At 46.3% G+C, this 8,242-nt stretch overlaps 1 protein-coding gene across 1 annotated transcript in view; it reads left to right on the top strand.

The window, feature by feature from the left end:
- Positions 1 to 2,048: 2,048 nt before the first annotated feature.
- Positions 2,049 to 8,242, top strand: part of LOC130573159 (sodium channel protein type 5 subunit alpha-like) — a 213,436-nt gene continuing 207,242 nt past the window's right edge. Inside the window, exon 1 of the mRNA XM_057365412.1 lies at positions 2,049 to 2,206. The gene's annotated coding sequence lies outside the window, so the exon portion shown is untranslated. The remainder of the gene's footprint in view (positions 2,207 to 8,242) is intronic.

Below are 8,242 nucleotides of genomic sequence, written 5' to 3'. Positions count from 1 at the left end.
GCCCTGGTGCTTCAACAAGGTTTTGACAGTGTTTCCTCCCTCTGTAAAAAAGCAGAAAATTTACAGAAGAYTTCATTTAAGGACTGCAAAAGAAAGACAATAAATTATTTAGGACCAGTGGATGGGACAGTAAGTGAAATTTTGCGGCTTTTCCCTCCTTTCCCTGGACATGTTACTAAATCTGTGACTCTGAGATGCTGCTGGCTCTTCACCTTGAGATCATTGCTAATCTGCTTCAGAAGGAAGAGGGGAGCACAAAGGATCTTAATTCATGAATTGTGAGAGGAGCACGAATAAAATGGAAGATTTTAATTATTTAATTATTTTAATATATAATCATATATATTATATAAAATAAGACAGAATCAAATTTCCCTCACACATGCTATTCAGCCCCAAAACACACATCATTGCCTGTGGTGTCACCAGCACAGAGGGCACTGTGMTGCAGCTGTGAATCACAGARTCAAAAAGGCTGGGAAAGACTTCTGAGATAAGCCAGTCCAACCATTAAATTAACTCCTTCTTCACTGGAAAAAGCAGGACAGGAGGTTTGCCTGTCTTCTCTCTGTACACACCTAACTACCTCATGATGGTACTTTTTTACTGTTTAGGGGAAGAAATGCCATTTTGGGAGATCACAGCTCCATGACAGGAGTTTCTGCAGGTTTGAGTATCTCCCTCAAGGTTGCTGATTCTGCTGCCCAAAGACTGGGATGGTTTCTGGGTGCAGAGAGCACTGATATGGTGGGGCCATCCCATAACCACCCCAGTGTGGAGGATKTCCAGCAGAGCTCTCCTGCTGGGATGAGCAGTATGACCCCAGCAGACATCACTGCACAGCGTTTTCACTCTGGCGTGACTTTTTTTATTTGATTGAATATAAAAGTGATGTTGGAAATCCACTAAACATCACTGAAAAGATGTTGTTCCTCTTGTAAGTGAGAGATGTCCTGCAGAGAGGTGCTGGCACRGTGGCTGAGCTGCCAAGGACTCACCATTTGCCCTTCTGGTACTGAAGACGTGCCCACCCCATAATCTCTTTKGGTCCTCATGAGAACCTGCTTCCCTTTGAGCAGCCACTCTTCAGCCTCATGTTGAGAGGTTAAATCCCTGAGGATTTGTCTTCCTTTGCTTTCTGTCTCACACAYCTTTTTGTTCTGCTGTTCCCCTCGTTGGTGCTGCTGTCCTGTAAGCATGACCAGGGATCTGCTCCTTGAGGCCGGAGGTTCCGGCTCAGGCAGCTGCAGGAGGGCTGGGGGTGGCTGCGGGAGATCCGAGGGTCCGGCTTTGGCACTGTCCACACCTCTCTCCTCCCCCTGTGTGCTGAGGGACCCCTCGCTGTGCCCTGCTCCCGGTGCCTCTCCTCTCCCCTCGGCCCTGATTAAACCTCTCCGAGGCCGCCCTGACAAACCCCATGGCACCGGATATGGCACTTGGGGACAGGGTTTARTGGTGGRCTTGCCTGTGCTGTTTCAAGAGTTGGACTTGATGATCTCAGAGGTGTTTTCCAAACTCAACAAGTCTGATTCTGTCCCTCCCTCACTGCTTTTCTTGCTGCCAAACTGAACAAGTCTATGATTCTCGCGCTCCCTCATCCCATTTCAAGCTGCTTTTCCCATCCTCCTCTTCCCTGTCGCTCCCTTCTTCTCAGCCCTTCTCATCCTTCCTTCCTCCACACCCCTTTTGTCTGCCATCATTTCTCCATCCCCGCCGCTCATCCCTGAGTCTTCCTCCGCGTTTCCCATGCTCCTCGGGCCCTGTTCCCCACGCCCCCTGTCGCTGCTCCTCCGTGCCGTGCCCATCACCCCGTTCCCCGCGCTGTCCCCACCGGCGGCAGGGGGCACTGCGGGGCCGCCCCGGCTGCGCTCGGCGGGGCGGGCGGCGCCTCCATCCCTCCCTCCATCCATCCATCCCTCCCTCCCTCCCTCCCTCTATCCCTCCCTCCATCCCTCCCCACTCCCCCCCGCCGCCCGCCCGCCCGGCCGGGGCTCCGCTGGCTCCGCTCCGCTCCCGCGGCAGCCGCACAGACGGCGCGGCGGCTCCGAGCCATGCGCGCTCGGCGGCGGGCGGGCAGCGCGCTCCGCGCCCAGCAGCCGGGCCCTTCCTCCCCGCGGGACGGGACCGCTCGCGGACTAAAACTCTGTGGATACAATCAAGTGGCTCTGGGACTCTTGGTTTAGCAGGAAAAATTAAATAAACCAATGTAAGTTTCTCTCTCTCTCTTTTTTTTTTTTTGTTTGTTTGTTCGTTCGTTTGTTTGCTTGTTAATAAAACGGTAATAAAAGGAAAAAAGAAAGAAAGAAAACGAAAGGATGTCCGGTTCCGAGCGTGTCGCGGAGGAGGAATGAGTAGTACCGGGATTTTCCCTTCCCCAAAGTTTCCCTCGAGGCGGGAGGAGCGGCGGCACCGGCACCGCGACCGTCCCGTCCGAGCAGGGCGGCCGAGAGGGACCGGGGGCTGCAGGAGAGAGAAGTTGGCTCAGCAAAGCTTGCGYTGGGCTGTGGAAGCAGAGGATATAGAAATTTATAGATATATATTGCTGTTTAAAGGTAATTCTGGCAGAGAATTGGTCTGATTTCCATCTCCTTCCCACACCCAGAAGTGCCGGGAAGAACAAACAACACAGGAAATACTCTGCGATTGTTCGGTTCATGTTACATGGGGTCAGATGTGTCGGAGTGGAAATCTAGTGGCAGATTTTGAAGGGAAGAAATTAACTCGGATGGTGGTTTCTGTGGTGGCAGGGAAATTGTATCGTATTTCTATATCACCAGAGAGTTACTGGTATTACTTGCTGTAAGAACTGACATATTTTAATTGTGTTTCTTAATGGCACCAAGCACCTCAAAGCTGTCGGTAGGACACCTTTGTTTCAAAAAAATTGGGAGTTTTTGCCAGCACAAATTAAAAACTCGACTTGGCTCATGTAAATAAAAGCAAATCAGGGAAAGCTGTGCTGCACTCCAGCAAGGTGATCATGATTTTGTCGAGGCAGCCCTGAGGGGAKCAGTGACATACTGGGAGCACCGTGAGAGAGAATGAAAGCTGAATTAAAGCAAAACTCGTGTATCCGAAGCGTGGCTGCAATGGGAATATACCAGACCTTTCAATGTTATTTCTCTTGGAGATTTGGGTGAGGAGGTGGAGATGAGCTTCTGGAAAGCGGAGAAACACACGAGCCAGGCACACCTATGGCAACAGGTTTTGTTTTGCCTGGAAGGGGTGAGCTGAGCCTTGTGAGTGCTTGAGCCAAGCTTAGCCAGTCACAMCTGGGGCAGTGGCTGCTCCCTCAGACGGCCCTCGGATCCCGAGTTGGTGGCCCCGATTTCCCCCAGAGCCGGGCTGGAGAGCAGCTCTGCCCAAAACACAGGGCGGATGGTGGAATAAACACGGTGATTCAAAGAGGATTTGTCAATACTATAAATAAACAGGCCCGCAGATGTGTCCTAGAGGGTCACGTCCAGGCACAGCRTTTTCGGGGCCAATGAGCCGATTTCGGCGATTTTCCGTGCGTGTGTCCTGTCCAAGGTGCTGAAGTTCATTTTGCTGCAATTTCCCAGGATTTCAGGGCTTGGCAGATGTGATCTTGGAGGTTTGCTGTCGTCTGAAACCGGCGAGGGGGTTCMCCCCACGGGTGGTATGAAGAAAAAGCAGGGATGTGTTTTCAGACACGTATATTTGATCCGTCCTTTTGGCGTGGGGAAGCAGGCCAGGTGGAGACGCAGATGGATCCGGCAGATCCTATAAGCTTGTGGTGGCAGAGAATTGGAAAGGTCAGAGCTGCGAGGCAGTGAGGAGTGAAACCCTCTTATTTGAATGGGTGAAACCCTCTTATTCCTATGGACCGAGGAAGTGGTGGTTGTGAAAGTTTTGAAAGGTTTTCTGCTGGTTTGGGTGCACTGCCTTGATGGTTCTGAAAAAGTTGAGGGGAGCCCAGTGTCGGGATGAGATGGGAACGGTGCAAAGGGAATTGGAGCAATGTCCACTGGTTTTGTTAATGTTTTTTTTTTATTCTGGTGTAGACTTTTCAAATGTGTTTGACTGAGAGTTTCAGAAATAGAGGGTCCTTAAGAAAAAAAAAAAAAAAAGTTATGTCTTTTGGGGGCAAATGTCTTGACACATCAGCGATGGAAGCCTGTTCTGCAAGTTGTGGTATTTTTAGATTAATGTGCCAAAAGGTCTCAGCCTTGAGTAGTGGARTTTATGTAACTTTGGTGGGGGGCAGATCCCAGTATTGCCAGAAATAATCACAGATTAATATTTTACTGAAGTTGCTCATGGTTGGAGTTTGATGTCGTAACGGGGTTTTTCTCAGCTCTTGCMGCTCACTCTGAACCATTCATAGAGCGGCTTTGGTCTTCTGTCTGAGGCTCTGAGGGTTTCAGACACATCAAGGGTCAGCTTCTAAAGGCAGAGTTCTCMCACAGAAGTGGCTTGTGCTGCAAGGAGCCCTGCAGGTTTAAAGCATGCCAGGGCTCTGTACAGTGTGGCAGGGAACGGATCCTGTTTCATGCCCTCAATCATTCGTCAGAGGTCACAAAGGTATTCAGTTGCATCATTGGGTATGGAGCCCAAATGCCTTGACCATGAAGGGGGTATGTAGACCACGAGACTTTGTGACTCTGAATGACAGCTCGTGGGTACAGACTTTAAAACTGCAACAGAGTTGAGAGCATTTTATTCCAGGCTTGAAGCAGAAACTGGCCTCGGTTTTCTCTGGGATGGACTAACACCTGTGGCACCAACTACCGCCTCCCAGGACCTTTACAGGTTACAGGAAAACGTTGAATAGTTGCTGTGTTCGTGATTTAAATGTCTTGTCAAAGTTGTGTATAGAAATTTACTGATAGGAGATGTCATCCTGACTGGGAGATTTATGAAATACAGCTACTTTTAATTTCTTAAAATATCCTATTTATGATATTAGATAGGGATTGGTTTAACATCTCATTACCATTTTCTGTTTAGTATCTTGAGGGAATCCTCTGTGTATGTAGTAGAATAAAGAACATTTTGGGTTGCACATTTGAACATGTTGGTGGTCAATTGGAAATCCTGGCCATGCTTTTCAGAAGGAACAGGTTATCATCTGTTATCACCTTCAGTGCCTTAGTTTTTGGAAACTCAACTTGAAAAACATAGAAGGCACCTGTTGTTGTCAGAGTGTGGGTGCTCAGTTCTCCCTGAAAATTGCTGCCTCAGAAGTTCTCTCTGATGGTGCTCGAGATTTACCTTGGAAAATGATAGCCCTGATAGTTAAAAGGTGACAACAACTAATTTCTCTGTTCTCTTAAATAAAACTTTGGTAACAGAAGCAGCATCAGTTTTAAAGATATGCTTAATCTTTCTGTTTTGTGTTTGCATGTTGTCTTGAGGTAGGACCTTAATCATAGCATAAAGAAATGTATAGATGGAGTTTGGTCATGGCTTCTCCCTTTCACCATCTAACCTGGAGCAAAATATAATAAGTCTGTTGTGTATTTTCTGTGTCATTTCTGTTTGCATGCAGTGAATCTCTCTTCCATGGTGTCGTGGATGATTGCAATCAGTTCAGATAAACATGTGTTTATTTATCCTTTAAATAGGATTGTCCTAATGAACATCCACCAAAAGGAAACCCCGGGTATATTTCTATTGATCTTGGTTTATTATTTACTCTGTAGACAAAACTGAGGAGCCCACTTTGACCTGGCTCTGTCTCTTTGGGTTTCTCTTGCAAAGTGACAGTTTCTAAATCAGGAAGGAAATCAGGTCACWTTTCTGGCTCTACAGGATTTATCTCATTGCTCTTCTTTCAAAGTAATTAGAGTTGCTAATAATGAGGAAAAGGAAACTTTTCCAGAACTGGAATGTCCCTAACTCCTCTCTCCTTCTGGCAGTTTTTGTGTCACTGAAGAGATTCAGGTAGTTCAGAAAGTTTGTTGTGAAGGATCCTTGTGCTCTGTTACACACACGGTGTCTTCCTTTCAGTTTAGCTGCAGGTAATCTGCTCTCCTTTACAAATRTACCTTCTTCTCCTGAGGTTAATTGTGTTTCCTTGTTTATTTTCCAATAACTCTGTTACCAGCTCTGGGCTGTGCAGTTGCAGCCAGTGAGATCCCAGATTTCAGCCTGGGAGAAGAAAAAGGACGCATTTACTGAAGTTATTCCCTGTCCCAGTCCCTCAGCTGGCTCAGGGCTGAGTTGTTTTGTTAAATTCATGTAGTACCAGCTCTCACAATCACTGTTTGTACCCCTYCTTTTCAGGTTTCTTATCAGTCCAAGTTCACAGAGGCAAATTCCCAGCAAATGTGTCAAAAGAACCACAAAATTCCCCATCTTCTCACACTCCCACCTTTGAGGAGGTGTAGCYTGGCCTCCCACAAGGAGGTCACCTTGTGAATCATCAATGTGCAAAATTTTCATCGGTGTCAGAAGATCCCTTATCTTTCATGCCAAAAAYATGCCTCACTGCTCTTTGTATTGAACAAAGCCTCTGTTAATCACAGTTCTGCATAACAAGAATGGCTTGAGTTTTATTTTTATCATCATATTGCAAGAGCTTTTTGAATGTAGAGATTTGACACATCAAATAATACTGTTGTACCAAAACACGCAGGAAAATGCAAAAAYTCTGTTAAGCTCCAAATTTTCTCTTTGCCCTTTTCTATTTAATTATAAAATTAGAGGTTTTCATTTATATCTCAGAAAATTTAGTCCATTCTTTACTGGATTATTTATTTAATCTCTTAGCTTGGATTGAGCTTTCCTAGTTTGCTAAACTTTTTTGTTTTTACTGCCATGCTGAGTCCTACCAACAGGTTGYAGATTCTTTTTAAAGCTTGCTGGATTCCTAAGGTACTAAACCTACTCTGCATTCAAGTTATTGTTTGAAAGATRTCTTCAAATTGTGCTTTATTAACTTTAATCCAACTCTAGTGTGAGTGTTTTGAGAGTTTTACTGCTTGTTTTTGCAAATGTGTAAAAGTCAGATGTCTGAATGCAGACTGTGAGCACATGTAAGGTGTGTTGGAAGAAATAAGTCCTTTTCAATATTCATGGCATTTGAAGGCTGAATGTGAACACTAAGCCAGGTTTTAGGGTTTTCAAGGGGTCTTGGGAGGTGGGAGTTGTGGCTGAGGTTTTTTTTTCCCTGATGATTTTAAGACTTTAGAGAAAAGAAAACAATCTGTGTGGTACAAAGCTACAGAAAAACTTGTCCATGGTCAATTTTTTTTTAAGATACATTAACTGAAGATAGATTAAAGATTAAATTTTTAGGCCTAAATCCATTCTTAATGGCTGTATGAGTTCTAAAGTGATATTTTTTTAAAGTTTCTTTCCCTTGTCACAATGAAGTGGTCCYTTTCCCCTCCCAAAATGAGCGGTTTTGTTAGAGGCTGAACACTCCAGTGGTGCTCCCAGCTGGTTTGCAGCGTGTTGGGTTTAATGAGCTTTGCTTCAAGTTTACTGAACCTTGTTCCTGGGAAACCAAAACAGGACAGCACAGAGGGATCACTTCTGTTTTTTTCCTGTGAGGAAAACTTCCCCCCTGTAGGAGCTGTCTCATTTTGTGTCTCACTGTCAGCCCATTCTGCTCCTCCAAGGAGCATCTCTGCTGCTGGTCTGTGCAAGGTCAGACACTGCCCCTAGAAATCCCAGAAAACATGAACTTTAAAAAAAAAAAAAAAAGTTATGATAAAGAAAATATCTCCCTCCCCATGGTGTAAAGYACATAAAGAAGAGCAACTCTGTCACAAAGTTTTTGTTTTAACCTGTGATGCAGAAGTGGGCAGAGGTCTAGGGAGAGCAAAGTTAGCAGGAGGCTTTCAGGGATGGGAGAAAGGAGCATCATTAAAGAGTTACAGGCTGACCTGTAGACAGGCACTTAGTGCTGTCTGAGGCCTGACACGCTGCTAGCACGTTACATAATGCACAATTATAAAATCACACTAAAGCCTCTTTAAAATACCTGCCTGATTATAACGGGGTAATTATGCCGCGTTTAATAGATSTGAGTGCTGTGGGGCAGGGACCCCCCTGCTCCAAACCTGCTGCCGTGCCTSCCATCCCGATTCATCCGACGGTGCCATCCCCTCGGGATCCCTAAACCCTCCGAAAGCCCCTCGGGCGTGTGCCCGCTCCCCGTTTCGCTCTCGTGTTACAGGGGTTGTCCTTTCCTTCCGGACGGGTTTCTGGCCGTGCCTGCTCCCCATATTAGTCCAGCCGGAGCTCCGTGACGCTGCCGCCCTCTCTCCGT

The sequence above is a fragment of the Malurus melanocephalus genome, unplaced genomic scaffold, assembly GCF_030028575.1.
Source record: "Malurus melanocephalus ecotype Western Australia unplaced genomic scaffold, MMel_1.1 scaffold_52, whole genome shotgun sequence".
In the NCBI taxonomy this organism is placed as follows: Eukaryota; Metazoa; Chordata; class Aves; order Passeriformes; family Maluridae; genus Malurus; species Malurus melanocephalus.
Note: the sequence above shows the minus strand (reverse complement) of the source record. Positions and strands in the feature narration are given on the sequence as shown.